This window comes from Hyperolius riggenbachi, chromosome 1, assembly GCF_040937935.1.
Source record: "Hyperolius riggenbachi isolate aHypRig1 chromosome 1, aHypRig1.pri, whole genome shotgun sequence".
Taxonomy (NCBI): Eukaryota; Metazoa; Chordata; class Amphibia; order Anura; family Hyperoliidae; genus Hyperolius; species Hyperolius riggenbachi.
Genome location: NC_090646.1, coordinates 505,245,487 through 505,264,586, shown reverse-complemented (window position 1 = coordinate 505,264,586; position 19,100 = coordinate 505,245,487). Strand labels below are relative to the sequence as shown.

Below are 19,100 nucleotides of genomic sequence, written 5' to 3'. Positions count from 1 at the left end.
ATTGGATACATTTCAAGCCCACGTTATCCTAAGAAGTTGTTTCATGTAAACAATGGTATTATAAAAACAATAAGGGCTGCCACACCTGCTCTGCTTCTGAAAGATCCTTGTTTCTGAACTGTAATGCTAACATTTGTAGGCATAAGCAATCTAAGCATTTGCCTAGGGCACCACCTGCTGCAAAGGTGAAAAAGAAGCATGCAGATCACAGAGGAATTATAACACTCAGCTGTTAGTCACATGATCATATGTGCTGTAAATTTGGGGCAACATGTTCACAGGATATGCTGCAACACCTAGCCAAGCCAGCAATTTACCAACAACATAAATGTACATGCCTTATCAGTGTATGATTGGTGGTCTGAATTACATAACTGTGGCATTGCCTGTGCGGTGAATGAGTTAATGAAAAACTCAGTTCTGGTTTCATACATACCTATGTAGAGGGAAGGCTCTGGATACCATAGAATCTTACCGGTTCTTGGACTGCCCTGTCGTTCTTGTGCCATACCCAGTTGAAGTCAGGGCCGTGCAGAGGATCCTCAAGGGGGGGGGGTGCTCAAATTTGAAAAAAGGGCCTTAATCGATAAGTCATGCTAAATTGTGTATGTAATACCCCGTCCCCAGAAAGCAGTATTAGACAGTCTTAACTCCCTTCCCCCCCCCCCCCCCACACACACACACACACACACACACCTTTATACCAGTATCAGGCAGACTTTGTGTCTCATTCCAACCAAGTCTTTTGGCGCCATCCACCCTCAAATCATCAGTGATAGGTGCCCACTATTAGGGTAGGCACAGTGGAGCCTGAGGTAGGCATGGACTCACCTTTCATTACTGGGAACCTCTGTCCCTCTTGATCAGCACCCAAGCTTCTTTTCAGGCAAAGAAGTGGTTGCCAATATGCAGTGGTTGCTAAGCATTAGTAGGTGCAACACCGCAGTAAGTGCTAAGGTGCAGTGGGTGGTAAGATGCAACGGTCCAGTTTGTTCTAAGTTGCAGTGGGTGCTGAGGTGCCAAAGTAAAGTCTGTGTCAAGCTGCTGTGGGTACCAAGGTCCAGATTGTATTGGGTGTTTATTTGCAGTGGATGATAAGCAGTATTGGGTGCTAAATAAGTAGCAGATGGTAATACACAATTGTGGGTGCCATGTGAGTGCTAATTGGTACAGGGAGCCATGTGAGTGCTGGACATGAGTGAGTAGGGAGTACCATGTATGAGTCTCATGATGAATTTCAACTTTTATTTGCTTTTCAACAGCGGTTATACAGCAAGAAAGCTGTATAAATACTGTTGAAAAGCAAATAAAAGCTGAAATTCATCACAGAAGAGTCGAGTCCAGATTGGATTGTATGTGTATGGACTGTATTGCATTGGAGACTTGATGTCACTCCTACCTTAATCTGTGACTCCCCGTGATCGATTGGACACAGTCTGAGGCCCGTGGACTTTTCTTTGTTGTATGCATGTACTGAATGTCATGTGAGGGCTTGGTGTTTGCGCTAGGCTTGGTGTTTGTGCTAGGCACCAAGTGGAGGCTTAGTGCAACTGGAACTACTGCAGATGAAACATGTGGGTGTTGGGTGCAGGTACTGGGTATCACATAGGTGTGAATACTTGGTACCATGCCTGCAATGGGTGCTAGCTATGGGTGGGCATTGTGTGTCATGTGGGTTCTGAGTGCAGGTACTTCGGGTGCTAGTACTGGTTATGTGGGTGCAGGTGTGAGTAGTGGGTGCCATGTCAGGGCTGGGTGCAAGTAGTGTGCCATGTAGGTGTGAGTACTAGGTGCCATCTATAGGGTGAAGGGGAGCAGGTAGTGAGTGTCATGTGGCTGTTTGATGCAAGTACTAAGTGCCATATGGAGGCTAGATGTGAGTATCAGGCGCAGGGTGCTTGGTGCAAGTACTGGGTGCTTGTTATAGTGGGGGTTACTGGTTGAGTATAATGTGGGTTCTGAATATTAGTGGGATTGTTGTGGGTGCAGTGGGTGGGAGGTCACTGTGGGTACTGATATGAATGGCATAGTTGCTGCTAGGGTAGGTAGAGGTCAGTGTGGGTGCTGGAGGAAAGGGAGGTCACTGTGGGTCCTTTGGGGGAGGTCACTGTGGGTACTGAAGGAAGGGGAGGTCACTGTGGGTGCTACTGTGAATGTCGTAGTTGCTGCTAGGGGAGGTAGAGGTCAGTGTGGTTGCTGGGGGAAGGAGAGATCAGTGTGGGTGCTGGGGGAAGGGTAGGTCACTGTGGATGCTGTGGAAGATAGAGGTCAGTATGGGTGCTGGAGGAAGGGGAGGTCACTGTGGGTTCTGGGAGAAGTCAGTGTGGTTACTGGAGGAGGGAGAAGTCATTGTGGATGCTGGGTGTTGGGAGAGGTCAATGTTGGTGCTAGCGATGGGAGAGGTCACTGTAGGTGCTGCTTTTGCGATGGGAGGTCCCTGTGGGTGCTGCAGGGGGCAGGGAGGTAGTCGCTGGGGAAGGGAAAGATCCCTGTGGGTGCTGGGGGAGCGATAGGTCTGTGTGGGTGCTGGGATAGGCAGGATGACTGCTAGAGCTGGAGAGGTGATTGTGAGTGCTAGGTGGAGGGAGAGGTCACTGTGGGTGCTAGGTGGATGGTGAGGTCACTGTGGATCCTGGGGAAGGGAGAGGTCACTGTGGGTGCTAGGTTGAGGAAGAGGTCACTGTAAGTGCTAAGTGGTGGGAAAGGTCACGGTGGGTGCGGGGGGTAGGGAGAGGTCACTGTGGGTGCTAGGTGGAGGGAGACGTCACTGTTAGTCCTGGGGAAGGGAGAGGTCACTGTGGGTGCTAGATGGATGGAGACGTCACTGTGGGTGCTGGGGGAGGGAGAGGTCACTGTGAGTGCTAGGTGGAGGGAGAGGTCACTGTGGGTGCTGGGGAAGAGGTCAGTATGGGTCCTAGGTGGAGGGAGAGGCCACTGGTTGCTAGGTTGAGACATTTTACTTGCTCCCATGCAGCGGGGGCGGAGCATCCAGCGGGTGGGCAGGGCTTATCGCGGTTGGGGGCGTGGCTTCTTTTCCGCAGCCAGAGGGGCCTTTTTTGAAGATTTTAAAAAGGGGAGGTGCCTGGGCACCCAGAGCACCCCCCTCTGCACGTGCCTGGTTGAAGTTCTTCTTCTAGGTCTTCCGCACTCCTCACAACTACTTGCGCCTCTGAGTAGTTTCAAAGACAAGCGCCTCCGTAATGTGCATGCACGAGCTTGAACTCTTGTGTGGGCAGTACTGATGTGCTCGGCTTTGGAAATAATCGGGTATACTCTACATAGTTATGTATGAAATTTTCCACCGGAGCCCGAGTGGTGTGCGATACTGCGCATAGCAAACGGCCAGCAGGAAGATCCTCTCGGGTCCCAGCGGTATATCCCTTTCTACTGAGGAAGAAGGAGGAAGCCTCTTTAGCATCCAGGAGGAGTCCTCCTCCCAAAGTAGACCTAGCGGCTCTTTTTTTTGTTACAGATTCTCTTTAAAGAGCATTTGTTTTAGACCTTTGTAAGGGTCTGAGCATGAAAACTGTTGCTCCCAGGGACAAGGAATAATGGAACAGCAATAAAAACTAGCTAGGGATCAGGGGTGTAACAAGAAGCCCCTAGGCCCTCAAGAAAAATTGTTATGGGGCCACCTACCGCTGACTATGTAGCCAGTCACAGGTTTCCCCCAACCCCAAAACCATCCCTCCCTCCCACAGATTAAGAGCAGTAAAACCGTGTAATATTTACCTTCTCCAGTGTGTCACTGGGTCTCTTGCTGTATGTGCTGCGCTTCCATTCTGCAGCACCCAATCAAGTAATTTGCATTGAGAGGATGGCAGCATAGAGCAAGCGGCTGTTGGGAAGACAAGAAAGCCCAATGCAGTGCTGGTGCAGGTAAATACACACCATTTCACTGCTTTTACTCTGCAATGTGTGGAGGAGCAGCAGGCCCTCAAAGCCCCTGAGCCCCTTATAATTGCAGGGGACAGTGGTCGTGAGGGTTATGCCAGTGCCAGGAATTCTAACTCTTCCATAGTCTACAAAAAATATTTTAATTTGTTGATAGCCCTGTAAGCAGGATGTGATGGGAACATTCCCAAACTGAGACATGGGACTGCACTTAAAATACAGAAGAGGTTTTTACCTAGTCCTTGACTATCCAAAACAAAAATAAAATATTTTCCTGTAACTGGACTTTAACAGATTTGAACAGTGTCTTAATCTGCACTCATGGTGGCTACAATGGATGTTTATATCTTTATGGTAATTGGCTGATGAACAGCTGCATTCAACTTTTACCAGGAGTTCCTTTTTTAATCTCACTGGTCAATAGTTATGAGTAGTTGGACATTTTGGATTGTAACAATAATAATAATACCAATATTTGTATAGGGCTTTTCTCCCATCAGACTCAAAGCGATTGCGAGGCAGCCAGTAGAGCGCACTCAGTAGGCAGTAGCAGGAAGTCTTGCCCAAAAACTCTTTACTGAATAGGAAGAGCCGAGATAATAATATACTGTACTGATCTTGATGGATCCTGTCTGTGGCATCCTGTGCTATGAAAAGCTGGTGTTATCCAGCTTGTTAAGCTCATAAGATATTCTTTTAATTTAGGAGACCTAGTGATATAAAATACATGATGCTTTCTTCAGCGGCCCCATCAAGTTCATGAATGGCAGTGCACTTGCTGGCCCTTTAGGGGAGCCTCTATGTACATTACTATTTATGTTATTGATATTTTGTAATAGATGTTAACTACTTCCATACCAGCAGTCTCTGCCCCCTTAAAGCATATCTGTCAGGCATAAAATAAAAAATCAATTCTGTATTTTTATCTGGTAAACAAGCAATAAGGATGCTAACCGGGTAATCCAAAAGTTAAAAATCTTTTACTCTTTAATCTTACTTTCCTTCTCCATTCTGGTCGCACTGCTCTACCATCACCGCAGGTACCTCCCTCTGCCTTCCCTATGACGGCAGAGCGCTGTCAGCCAGTCAGGAGCCGCTTTCATTGGCTCCTGATGCTGTCTATCAGTATAAGCCAATTAGATTGGCTTACAGTGTTGACAAGGTCAGGAGACAATGAAATTGGCTCCTGAGCAGCTCACACAGCTCTGCCTTCATATAGATAGCAGTGCAAGGGAGTTTTGGCAATGGGAGAGTGGCATGATCGGCGGGACCGCGCAGCGGTGGCGATTGTCGAAATCTACGTCCTGTCAGAGCAGGACGTAGATTTCAAACGCACTGGCCTGGAAGCGGTTAAAGTGAGCCTGATCTAGAACACAAAACAAAAAAACAGATACTCACCTAAGAAGGTGAGGTCTCTGGATTCTACAAAGGCTTCCCGGATCCTCCTCAACCCCACCACCGCTGGCTTGGACTTAATCTGTAGGCATGCTCCCCTGCGACCGTACTGCGGCTTGTGAATGAGCGACTTTGGCTTAGTGCACAGGCGCACCCATACTAACACAGCTGCAGTATAGACGCACTTGTACATGGCAACATGACAACATATCTGACAAGCTCTTGTGGGAAATGTTCTAAGGGTCCATGTGCGGTAATGGTGGGATCAAGGAGAACTAACCAGAGGCCTTTCTCTACCTACGTAAGTATCTGTAAGTATCTGTTTTATTTATTTTTTTTGCTTTAAAATTTCACTTTAAAGCAGACTTGAAGTGACATGTGAAATGATGAGATAAACATAGGTACACATAGTACTAGCCCTACTAAGAAGTTGTCTGAAATCCCAAGTGTTAAAAAGCTACAGTTATCTATGCAAATGAGCTTGCCCAACAGCATGCTAAATTGAGTGATTTCCAGGAAAAGTAAGCAAATTGAAGACAAAAGGGCTAGAGATTAGTTTTTAGCGCTGGAAAGGTCAAAAGGTCATTAATGCTATTTGTTTTTCATCACAGAAAGGTAGATTTGTCACAACTGCCATTTAAATTTCAGTCTTAAAATGGAAATGAAGTCAGTTGATTCACGTAATTTCAGCTAATGACTTACACAAAAATCAGTTATGTTTACATGTAGAAATGAGTTTTTCCCTTTCATCATTTATACATAATTATTCTACATAATTATACATAATTACAGGTATTCTAAAAATGAAGCACTTTTTTATCACATTATTTTCACTGGAGTTCCTCTTTAAGGACCACGGGCTTTACCCCCTGCAGCTTTCAAGAGAAACTCCAACCAAGAATTGAACTTTATCCCAATCAGTAGCTGATACCCCATTTTACTTGAGAAATCTATTCCTTTTCACAAACAGACCATCAGGGGGCGCTGTATGACTGATATTGTGGTGTAACCCCTCCCACAAGAAAAGTTAAAACTTTTGGCAGTTTCCTGGCTGTGGACCTTGCTGCATTGTGGGAAATAGCTGTTTACAGCTGTTTCCAACTGCCAAAAAATCATGCAGCAGATACATAACCTGCCAACAGTAAAAATGTCACCATGTAAATGTCAGAATGTAAATCGGGGATTTAAAAGATTTTACATTGGGCAAACACTGACTAAATCATTTATACATAATTATTGTAAAAATGAAGCACATTTTTATTACATTATTTTCACTGGAGTTCCTCTTATAGGCCTAGTGCACACCAAAAACCGCTAGCAGATCCGCAAAATGCTAGCAGATTTTGAAACGCTTTTTCTTATTTTTCTGCAGCGTTTCAGCTAGCGTTTTGCGGTTTTGTGTAGCGGTTTTGGTATAATAGATTTCATGTATTGTTACAGTAAAGCTGTTACTCAACAGCTACTGTAACAAAAACCGCCTGGCAAACCGCTCTGAAGTGCCGTTTTTCAGAGCGGTTTGCGTTTTTTCCTACACTTATCATTGAGGCAGAAACGCATCCGCAATCCAAAATCTGCAGCAGCCCGGGAGTATGCGTTTCTGCAAATTGCCTCCCGCTCTGGTGTGCACCAGCCCATTGAAATACATTACCCTAGCGGATCCGCACCCGCAAGCGGATCGCAAACCGCAGCTGAACTGCTCTGGTGTGCACTAGGCCTAAGAGCTCGCCGCTGGACAGCACAACTCTGCACACAAGTGACCCCCCCTCCCCCTTGCTGCACACCAACAGAGATTTGTGTTGGTAGGCTGTGATAGCTCCCAGGATGTTTATTTTTTTCTATAAATATTTTTTTTCAATAAACAAATTTTTTATTTTAATAATCCTCCCTCCGCCAGCCAATCAGCGTGATCGGCTGTCAAAGGCTTCAGCCTATGACAGCGGATCACTTATCTGCTGATCAGGGGGACAGCCGTGTCACATGCACGTTCCCAGTACAGCACTGCCGTAGATTGCAGCGCTGTACACTGTAAATATACGGCGGTTTCGCGCGTCTAACAGTCTTCTAGCGGCGATCGATGATGGAGAGGAGATGCGTGTGCGAATTCACGATCGTGGAAATGGGCCCTTACTGTAAGTGACAGCAACATAGGAGAAAAGTAATGTATGGCTCATTTTACTCTGGGAGAAACATACCTCTTATTTGTTTGTGTTTTAAAATTTTAATATTTTCAGGACAGTTACTCTTTAAGCTTTACTATAACTGAATGAAAGATACTATAATCTGGTATTTATAGCTATACAACACTGGTTAGTGCTCTTCTAGTATGGGCATTATGTTCCGATCTCTAAAATATTGGTAATCTTTCATACTACTAACCCGATTAACAGCAAAATTGCAGTCCTTTCAGGTAAGTAAATCAGGCCCATTATAGGCTATACTCCTTAATGGGTTAATATTTTCCATATTGTAAGGATTGATCTCATTCATATTTTATCCAGTATTTCCTTGGTCTTTCCCTTGTTTCTGCTGTGTTGTTCTTTGGCTTCATTATTAATTCATTTACAGATTTTTTTCTGCAAAGCTGTTGACAACCACTAATGCAATACTGACATTGGCAAGACACTCTACTGCACTTACAGATAGTAGGCAACCACCAGCACCATCAACATTCACACCAGTCCTATTTCAAGGCTTTGTTACATTACACTTTTGTGTTTTGACTTCAAGTTCAGCCTCTTAAAGCGCACCTGTACTGAGAACTTCCTCTTTTCGCTAATAGATACGCAACAGCATAATAACGTTTAAAGAAAAACATTTCTTTGTGACAGCTGATACAAATCCTGCAATAAATCTGCAGTGTGTCTACCTCCTGCTTTCAGGGAAGCAGACATATTGTTAACATCCTGGGTTTACAAATTTTCTGCTCTGTTGTGGCAAAGGAGATTCCTGAGCTGACACAGCAGAGAGATCAAATTACCGTGATGATTAGTCACAGATGAAGGTGAATTAGACTGGCTAAACTCTCTAAATACAGATACAGGACATTTTGCTCTGTTTTCCTTCTGTCCCGGGCAAGAGTTCAGGTCCACTTTAAGGCCTACTAGTTGCCAGCTTTCCAGTTAAAGGGGCCCATACACTGGTCGATTTTAGCCATCGACCGATCGACCGATTCTATCTATAGAATCAATCAGAAATTGATTCTATCAAATTCCCCATTCGATCGATTTGTGGCCAATTTCAATCGATTTGATCTGACAGGATGGAAGATCTAAGTCAATCTGCTGCTGGCAGCAGATCGATGGCCCATAGAGTTGCATTGGATCTAATGGTCCAATAATGCATTTAGCTCGATTTTCAATAGATTTCCAATAGATTTCATTTTGGTCACTTTGGATCTAATGGTCCAATAAGATCAATTAATTCTGAGATCTATTGGAAATATGTTCCTAGTGTGTGGCACACTCCAGATAGATTCCTGTCAGATTTGACTTGACAGGTATCTGACAGAAGTCTATCTGATGGTCGAATCTGCTGTAAATCTATAAGTGTATGGCCACCTTTAGACAAACATTATCATGGCTATGTAGGGAAAAGTGGAAAAGTGATTGGAACAAAAAAAAAGTGATTGGAACAAAATTGTTTCTTATCCAAACATGCCATTTTTACTGACACAAGCTGATCATCTTTATTATTCAGCCTCGAGATGCTGATGGACTTCTGGCTTATGCAGTTAAATAGTGTTTGTTAAAGTGATCTTGACTAGAGAGGCAAATTTATCAAAACCAAGGAGCACTGGTACAGAGTAGGTACAACATGACGGAGCTGCTCAGAACACTTAAAGTCAAAGGGAGTCGATAAAAAAAATAAAAAAAAAATGATACTTACTTAAGGAGAGGGAAGGCTATGGGTCCTATAGAGCCTTCCCACTCCTCTAGCTGTCCCCTTGTTGCAGCGGCAGCTCCTCTGTTAATAATGCTTACCGCAGTAAGTTTCCATTATTACTGCCATCTTAAGTTTCTGCTTTTTAACTACATGCAGCACTATGCACAACAGCGTGGTAAAACTGTATGGATTCTCTATACACAGGCATCCCACCATTTTATTCAATGCAATTCCTGGTTATAGATTTGAATTATTGTCTATTTATTTTCTGGACAAGGGAAATACATTTTCATTGTTTGAGAAGAGGACAAAACTCAATGAAGAGGACCGATGGTCACCTAGGCACAAGATTTTCTGCAATGGTAAGAAAAAAAATCTCTACAGCCTGGCTGCTATCTTCTTGTGTTATATAGAAAGTTGCACTTGTTACTAGCAGAGAGCCCACATGCACAGGAAATCAACATCCACAAACCCCCCCCCCCCCCCCCCCCCCCAAAACCCAAACCTAAATCCACAAGAAACCAACATCCATAGGAAACTAACATCCAGCAGCTAACCAACATCCACAGAATTTTTTTCCAGCAAATTGATTTCAACCAAAAGCCAACCATTATTTATCTAAAGCCTTGTACACACGTTTGATAAAGGTCATTTTGACTTGTCCAATGAACAATAGTAGCAAAAAAGTTTCTGTACCGTGTTAGCCAAACAAATTATATTATTATAAATTATATTTGTCCAATGAACAACAAACTTTGCTGTTTTCTCGTAAAAAAAAAAGTTGCTAAACTACAACACACAACCAATATTGGATATTCTACACTATCCAACTGGCTGATCAATTCAGATCACTTATTGGACAGATATCGTGTAGTCAGCCAGCACGCGCACATGTCGTATGAAATGTCACTTTCGCTTGTGTGCTCAGCTTTTGAATAACATAATCGTTTGGAATATTGCTGTGTGTGACCAATATTGTTTAAAGAGAAACTGTGACCTGAGATTTTTTTCCTTTTCTCAAGCAGATCATCAGGGGGCTCTGTATGGCTGATATTGTGTTGAAACCCCTCCCACAGTGTGATGTCAGGACCATGGTGCTGACATCACACTGTGGGAGCCTTGTTGCATTGTGGGAAATAACAGCTGTTCCCAACTGCCAAAAAAGCAAGCAGTGGCTACTTCTACTGACATCACCTGCCAGCAGTAAAAGGTCACCAAATGATAAATGTCAGAATGTAAATCAGGGAGAGGAAAGATTTTACATTGAGAAAACAGTAACTAAATTATTAATACATAATTATTGTAAAAATTAAGCACTTTTGTTCATTACGTTATTTTCACTGGAGTTCCTCTAAACTACTGCTTGTTCTTTTTTGCCAGAAAATATAGTTTGAGTCACGTCACTCAATGTGAGCGCCGATTATTATCTAGTGCCTGTCCGGACCTTAAGGGCCCTTTTACACCTAATGCGCTGGTATGCGTTAGTGTGCGTTAGTACGCATTTTTTCCCATAGCAGTGCATTGTGAAAAAGCTTTCAGTTAAAACGTGTATAGTGGGAACTGTGCTATAGGAAAACATGAGCGATACTTCGAAAATCTGTTTCCTTTCAGTTATAACGGAGAGCATCTGATTAAGTGTAAAAGGGGCCTCACTCAACGGAGAATCCAGGGATGACAGGGTGCAGACAGGATTAGGTGCACTCATCTGTAGGAAAAGAAACCGTTTAGAAATCAGTCACCACCTGAAGTCTACAAAACACCATTATAGATAGATATTTTTATGGTGTTGAGAGCTACCATCATTTAGATCTTCTCAGTGTGATGCTGCTGTCAGAAGACATCACTTCTTGAAAATCCACATTCACCACAGTTCAACTACCAACACATAGTTCCTGCTAAAATTTGAATTTCTAGTCAGTTTTACAGGTCAATGGTTTGTTAAGCTAACCTGTCAGTTTGGTTGATAGTCAGCCACAATCAGTCATACTCACTAAAAGCCCATGGAAATTAGTTGGAGATGACCGGGCTATTATAGATGCTATTGCTTTCTTAAGGGCATCATACTACTGGGAAAAAAGATTTTTCAAAGGTTATTTGTTTGTTTTTATTACAATTAGGGCATTATTGGGCATTTTTAGAATGCTTGACTAAAGGCCAGATTTCTGATGTATCCTGTAAAGCCCCATCTACACTATGGGACATTGCAGCCATCCGGCGGCTCGATTAGCCGCCGGATCGCCTCTTCCGCGTGCCCGCCGCGTCCCCGCTCACCGCGCGTGCGCCGCATTTGATTCCCCGCTCGTGCCCGCCGGCACCGCTCATCTTCCGCTCCATTCCCTGCCATTGTCCCCTCGCGGGGAGCGAGCAGGGAATCGGCGGTGCGGAGATCCATCCTGTCGGATCTTATCAATCGAGCCGCATCAGTGGCTCGATTGATAAGGAGCATCACGGCCGCATCTACTCGTGTAGATGCGGCTTAAAGCCCCATCTACACTATGGGACATAGCAGCGATCCGGCGGCTCGATTAGCCGCCGGATCGCCTCTTCCGCGTGCCCGCCACGTCCCCGCTCGCCGCGCGTGCGCCGCATTCGATTCCCCGCTCGTGCCCACTCGTCCCCGACCGGCGCCGCTTATCTTTTGCTCGATTCCCACCCATTGTCTCCTCGCGGGGAGCGAGCAGGGAATCGGCGGTGCAGAGTTCCGTCCTGTCGGATCTTATCAATCGAGCCGCATCAGCGGCTCGATTGATAAGGAGCACCACGGCCGGATCTACTCGTGTAGATGCGGCTTAAGGCAGGTCAGATGGGTCCTTTATAAATATCGTGTGTAGGCTGATAAGGTGCAAATAATGGGAAATTGGGGATGCTTTAACTATTTTGGTATACTTTACTTACAAAGTCTGTTGCATAGGATGGTCTGTAAAAAAAAGCCCTTTATTTGGTCTCCTCTGTCAGAAAAAAAATGAAGGGCCCTTTTCCATTTGCAAGCGCGATCGCGTCTTTTTACACTTGCTAGGACTGCTCACATTGAGAGTGAAACGCGATCCCAACAATTATCGTACAGCCCGACGTTTGCAATTTGTGGAAAACCCAAAATGTGCTAATGGAAAAGTGCATTGTGATTTACATGTAAATCACAGTGCATTAACGAACAACAAAACACTGGCGATTCGCATTGTTAAGCGGATCACGGCTACTGGAAAAGGACCCTAATTGTCAACTAATCCCCTCCCCACCCAATGTACCCAGTAGGACACTTGTCCAGTAAGATAATGCCACTCTCTGTTGTCTTTAGTTTTCCTGTAGCATCTTACACTTGTATGTCCTCCTATAGTAATAGGTGAGCACATTACCAAGTATCTGATGATATCAAATAAGATATGCAATGGTTGCACCTGCCAGGTATAAGAGTTATTGTCTTAGCATTGTAGCTCTAAATGCAGTCATAGATCGTTCCACTTCAGAATAGTTTGTGAAAAAGCTGCCAAGCATCCTATTAGCTTCAGTGTATTATAATGGATAAAGGTCAGGGATTGCACAGAGGAAGAACTCACCCATCACACAGCACATTGTCCTGAAAAGTGTTGTACTGGCAGGATAATGAGAAAATGTATTATAATGCAAATCCACAACCGCAGCACTTCTGCCATTCTTAATGCTCAGAAGGGCTGACTGCTGAAACAGAACATGGCTAAAGGTTTGTGCTCTGCTTATAACTACTGTATTTTTTCTTGGTACTGTATTTCACTACTAAGAAGGCAGCAAAAACATATTAGTATTTTCTGTATAAGAATATGACACACACAGGCAGAAACTGTAGGTGAAATATTTTTCACGTGTCAGGTAGTATTTAATTACTTGATTGTAACATTAAATGATTTTATTTAAAAATCAGAAATCATCCTACAGCAACAGGTAGCCCATCAGGGCTGTATTTAAGGTCCGTGCTGCCCTAGGCACCTCAGACCTATGGTGAGGCTCCCCACTGCGGGCTGCAACGCACAAGCTGTGGCAAGCATGGGTGTGACCACAAAATTCGGTGGGCGTGCCCATAACATGCAGTGGGCATGGCCAATGAAAATTTCCATATAAGGGTGCAACCTAAAGTCAGTAGGCCTGTGTTTTCTCCCCAGATATGAGTAAAGTGACCCCTAAACAAGCAAGTAGGAAATGTTCCCACCATAAAAACACATTAGCCAGTGTTCTCTCCCACAAAATGTTGGTAGGTATTAGATTGTGAGCTCCTCTGAGGACAGCAACATGACTATGTACTTTGTGAAGTACTGCAGAAGATGTCAGTGCTATATAAATACATAATAATAACATGGTAGGACATTAGACTATGGCAGAATTAAATTGTGAGCTCCTTAGAGGACAGTCAGAGGAGCATCACTATGTACTCTGTAAAACACTGCAGAATATGTAATTGCTATAAAATTACATATTGACACACAGTTTGGTATTGGCGCACTTTGATGGGAGCTGCAAAAGAAATCAGAGTTCCCGCATTCAGCACGGGCAATAAATAAAGACAGAATATTCTCCCGGTGCTAAGCAGTTTACCCCAAAATACAAGTATCGTGGCAGCGTTCCCACAAAATAAACATTTTGCGGCAGTGGTTCCCCACAAAATACACATAATGCAGCATTTTCCCCAAAATAATGTGGCAGCTCATCCCCCAAAATACACACATTGGCTCTATTCACAAAACTTCTCATAAATTTCTTATTTATCACCTAATTGATAAAAATGATACAAGCAAAATAAGCACTCAAAGTAAGTTGTTCCTGATTAACTTTGTTTCAATATTACTTTTCTCACCTTAATTATATTATATTTTTTCTCTTTAAAAGCTTAAAAATGTAGCAGCATATCCCCCCAAATATACACAATGTGCCTTTTTTGTCCCCCTGTGCCACCTCTGTTCTCCCTAGCCTAGGTAGCCAGGCATAGGTGCCCTAGTATAAGTACCCCCAGTATAGGTAGCCAGGCATAGGTGCTCCAGTATGGGTAGCCAGGCATAGGTACTCCAGTATCGGTAACCAGGCATAGGTAGGTGGCTAGGTGCCCCAGTATCGGTAGCTAGGCATAGGAAGTTGCCCCAGTATAGGCAGCTAGGCATTGGTACTCCAGTTTAAGTAGCCAGATTGGCGGGGAGCGGGACAGCAGTGGTGCAGCAGTGGGTGGCCAGTGGGTGCATGAGCGAGGAATGAAGATACTAATGCTAGCGGGATTCACATGCCATGTTCGTACTTTCAGTTCCTGTGTTTCATCTCGTACTATGAGCTGGATCGCACAAACAGGAAGTATGTGCCCCCACCCCTCCCCGGGCCGCCAACTTCCCCATGCCCACCCATGATGGGTATGATAGAATAAAAAAAAATTACTCAAACAATCTGTTTTCATCAAAATCCTAAAGGAAGATCTTCTAAAAATCTTCTTATCCACTTGTTCATGGAAGACGATGATTACATTTTACATATTTGTGTGTCACTAAAGTATGTGAACCTCTGCCTAGTTGTTTAAAGGACAACAGAAATGAAAGGGATATGCAGGCTGCCATAACGATTTCCTTTTAAGCAATACCAGTTGCCTGGCTGTCCTGTTGATCCTCTGCCTCTAACACTTTTAGCCATATACCCTGAACAAGCATGCAGCAGATCAGGTATGAATTTATTGTCAGATCTGACAAGATCAGCTGGTTTCTGGTGTCATTCAGACACTACTGCAGACAAATACTGGAAACTGGTATGGTTTTAAAGGAAATAAATATTCTTCTCAAAGTTCTTCAGTTGTCCTTTCAACCATAGTTACATAGTTATTTGGGTTGAAAATAGACATACGTCCAACGAGTTCAACCAGAAACCAAACCAACCAATGGGATGATAATCAAATGTGAGCTGGAGAGGCTCTGCCAAAAAGAGTTTCTGTGATAATAAATATTATTAGAATAAATACAGTATGTACACATGCATATAAGATGTACATGTCTGTGTTCCAAAGTAAAGTGCACTGTAAATCGCTTTTTCCCCATGTACTGTAGCTCTCACTGTAAATTGCTTTTTAATGTGTAGCTCTTACTTACAGCATCTCCTGTCCCACCACATCTCACTTATGTCTCCGCTCTAATGACTTGATGCAGACTATTCTTTGTATGCTCTCTTCCCATCACAATCTATTCTTATCTTGTTGGTGTAAATCTTGGGGACATACTCACGGTTGATCAAAATAAACGTTACGTTCTCCTCACAAGAAATGTGAGGTCAGATCATACATCAGGTGACAGAGACTACATCTTATAATGTATAGGTCAATGAAAAATACTTAATTTTTTCTCCATTTAGTATTCGAAAATCAAAAAATAACAGTTTACTTTAAAGCCCTAAATCAAGGTAAATTTTAAGATGCATAAATGCATGGAATTTGCAACACACCAAACTTTATGCATTGTACCACATGAGTTTGGTAACTATTCCTTTATTATCTGGACTGCTAGATTTGCAAAACTGACCTTTTGTGATAATGTCAGATGCAGAGTCGGTAGACTGAACAGTTTTCTGAATTGTTCAAACTCCTCCCGCAAGCCAGTAGAGGACGTAATCCGGGAGGAGGAAATGGTTTCTTTATTGCAGGCAGGGTAGAGTGATAAAGAGGTAGACATGACACTTATAAAGCCATCATGGAGAGAGTTAAATGCTTTATTATTATTTCACCATAGCAGGGAGGAGCTTCTGGACTTTAGTTGGAGTGCTGGCCACAAAGAGTGCAGTTGGGGAGGTGGGCTGGGTCAGGTGACCTGCTCTGTTCTGGGAAAGTATCTCCCTCTTCCATGGCAGTAAGAATCTACCAGATGCTGACCGACAGAAGCCACACAGGTAATTTATGTTTGGTATTGCAAAATGCATGTATACAACTTTGCACATTCCTAAAATAATGCAAACGTACTGTGCAACAAGTATATAGAAATTCCAGGATTTAAAGAAAAATATTTATATGATAAAACAACATTGGATTCCAGCCTGAAATCCAACAAATGAATGAAATCTATTGGAAATCTATCTAAATACATTATTGGACCATCAGATCCAATGCCACTCTATGGGCCATGGATCTGCTGCCAGCAGCAGATTGATCTAGATTTTCCATCCTGTCAGATAGATCAAATCCATTGAAATCTATCGAAATCGGCCACAAATCGATCGATCAATAGATTTGATAGAATCCATTTCTGATCGATGGCTGAAATCGACCAGTGTATGGGCCCCTTTAAAGTCTAATTTTTACTATATCCAATTTAGCTGTTACCTTAAAAGGTGGGGTAAAACATCCAGTTGGTTGGCAGCCTAGCAATACTGTGTTCTTTTAGCCGCAGGTTCTTCTCTGTGTTTTCTATCATCATCTCTGTAATATTAGTGTTTATTGACTTATTTTATTCATGTGTTCTGTGTACTTAATGATGACGCTCTGTATAACTTTTGTAATTTTTCAATAAAGAAGTTAATGGAAAAAAATAAACTGGTTATGGGCTGTAGGCTGTAGCCTCCACACAGCAGAGGTGGTGACGGTCGTGTGTGTCTGCATACTCCTAACTGCCCCCGAGGGTCGCAAGGGCTGTACCACCACATCAGTTTACTAAAACAGATAGGTTATGGAAATGACAGACAGGGCGATTTATTTAGAAGTAAGTAATGTTTGAATCTCCACCTACTGTTATCAGCCACTTTCTCTACACACTATTGATTCTGATTGCATCATTCATTAAACTGTAATCATGCATTCTGGCTTTTTCTTATGTCCCATACCTTATAGCATCTATCACTTTTGATTGAGTATATGCTAGAAGGAAAAGCTGCAGAATAATGGAAGAGTAACTGCTGCAGCGAGAAAGTTCACTTTTCTCCATCCAAAAATAGAACATAAATTGGGCCTGGGAAAAGTTGAGAGCTTTTTGAAGTCAATGCAGTGTGAGTCATTTTATATAGTTTCCGAGCTCCAGATACTATAAGCTGCAGAGACAGCAGAATACGGTTACAATACCATATAATAATTCTGTATAAATCTAATTGTAATTCATTGCATATATTTCAGTTTCCATCATGTAAAGAGTTTAAGTTTAATATTCGGCATAAGAAGGAATATAGAGTGATTTTTCTTTAATACCCATTGACCTATTATTTCAAAGGCAAAACATTAAATATCACAAAACACAAAGTGATATTTACTTAGTCTACCACCCACAAGTCGACCTTGCAGGCATTGTATGAGAAAGGCCTAGAAAAAAAAATACACTCCATAGACAAGGCCACGTTATTAGTCCAGGAGTCTGGGGAATTGGCTCTTGTAATGAATATATGTTGACCGCAACAGTAAAGCAAAACTTCCCAGCTCAAAATATCATGAAATGGAGTGGCAGTAGAGTACATCGCATCCCCTTATTTGTAAAATGAATATTCTATTTTTAATATTGAATTTCAATATTATACACGACATCTGGTTATGCGTTAAGTATACATTTTTCATCTAACTCCCAATATTCACACTGATGCTTCCATGGAACTACCTAATCCTCTTCTGCTACAGTGGGGTGCGAAAGTTTGGACAACCTTGTTAATCGTCATGATTTTCCTGTATAAATCATTGGTTGTTATGTTAAAAAAATGTCAGCTAAATATATCATATAGGAGACACACACACAGTGATATTTTAGAAGTGAAATGAAGTTTATTGGATTTACAGAAAGTGCACAATAGTTGTTTAAATAATATTAGGCAGGTGCATACATTTGTCATTTTATGGATTCCAAAACCTTTAGAACTTTTTATTGGAACTCAGAGTGGTTTGGTAAGCTAAGCGACCCCTGACCTGGCAGACCTGGCAGTGGCAGACCAAGAAAAATCTCGGATAAACAGGAGCGACGAATGGTGAGAACAGTCAGAGTCAACCCACAGACCAGCATCAAAGACCTACAACATCATCTTGCTGCAGATGGAGTCACTGTGCATCGTTCAACCATTTGGCGCACTTTACAGAGGGAGATGCTGTATGTAGAGTGATGCAGAGGAAGCCTTTTCAAGTTAAGGCTCAAAGTGGCAGAGCAAGAAAAGCGACAAATGGAGAGAACAGCCAGAGTCAACCCACAGACTAGCACCAAAGACCTACAACATCCTCTTGCTGAAGATGGAGTCACTGTACATTGTTCAACCATTCGGCGAACTTTACACAAGGAGATGCGGTTTGCGAGAGTGATGCAGAGGAAGCCTTTTCTCCTCCCACAGCACAAACAGAGCTGCTTGAGGTATTCTAAAGCACATTTTTGGACAAGCCAGCTTTATTTTGGAATAAGGTGCTGCGGACTGATGAAACTAAAATTGAGTTAGTTGGACATAACAAGGGGTGTTATGCATAGAGGAAAAAAAACACAGCATTCCAAGAAAAACACCTGCTACCTACAGTAAAATATGGTGGAGGTTCCATCATGTTGTGGGGCTGTGTGGACAGTGCAGGGTCTGGGAATCTTGTGAAAGTTGAGGGACGCATGGATTCCACTCAGTATCAGCAGATTCTGGAGACTAATGTCCAGGAATCAGTGACAAAGCTGAAGCTGCGCCAGGGCTGGATCTTTCAACAAGACAACTACCCTAAACACTGCTCAAAATGCACTAAGGCATTCATGCAGAGGAACAAATACAATGTTCTGGAATGGCCATCTCAGTCCCCAGACCTGAATAGAATTGAAAAACTGTGGTGTGAGTTAAAGAGAGCTGTTCATGCTCGGAAGCCATCAAACCTGAATGAACTAGAGATGTTTTGTAAAGAGGAATGGTCCAAAAAACCTTCAACCAGAACCCAGACTCATTGGAACCTACAGGAAGCATTGAGAGGCTGTAATTTCTGCAAAAGGAGGATCTACTAAATATTGATTTCATTT

At 43.0% G+C, this 19,100-nt stretch overlaps 1 protein-coding gene across 16 annotated transcripts in view; it reads right to left on the bottom strand.

Moving 5' to 3' along the window:
- RIMBP2 (RIMS binding protein 2) overlaps positions 1-19,100 on the bottom strand; it is a 591,563-nt gene that overhangs the window by 531,528 nt on the left and 40,935 nt on the right. The window lies entirely within an intron of this gene.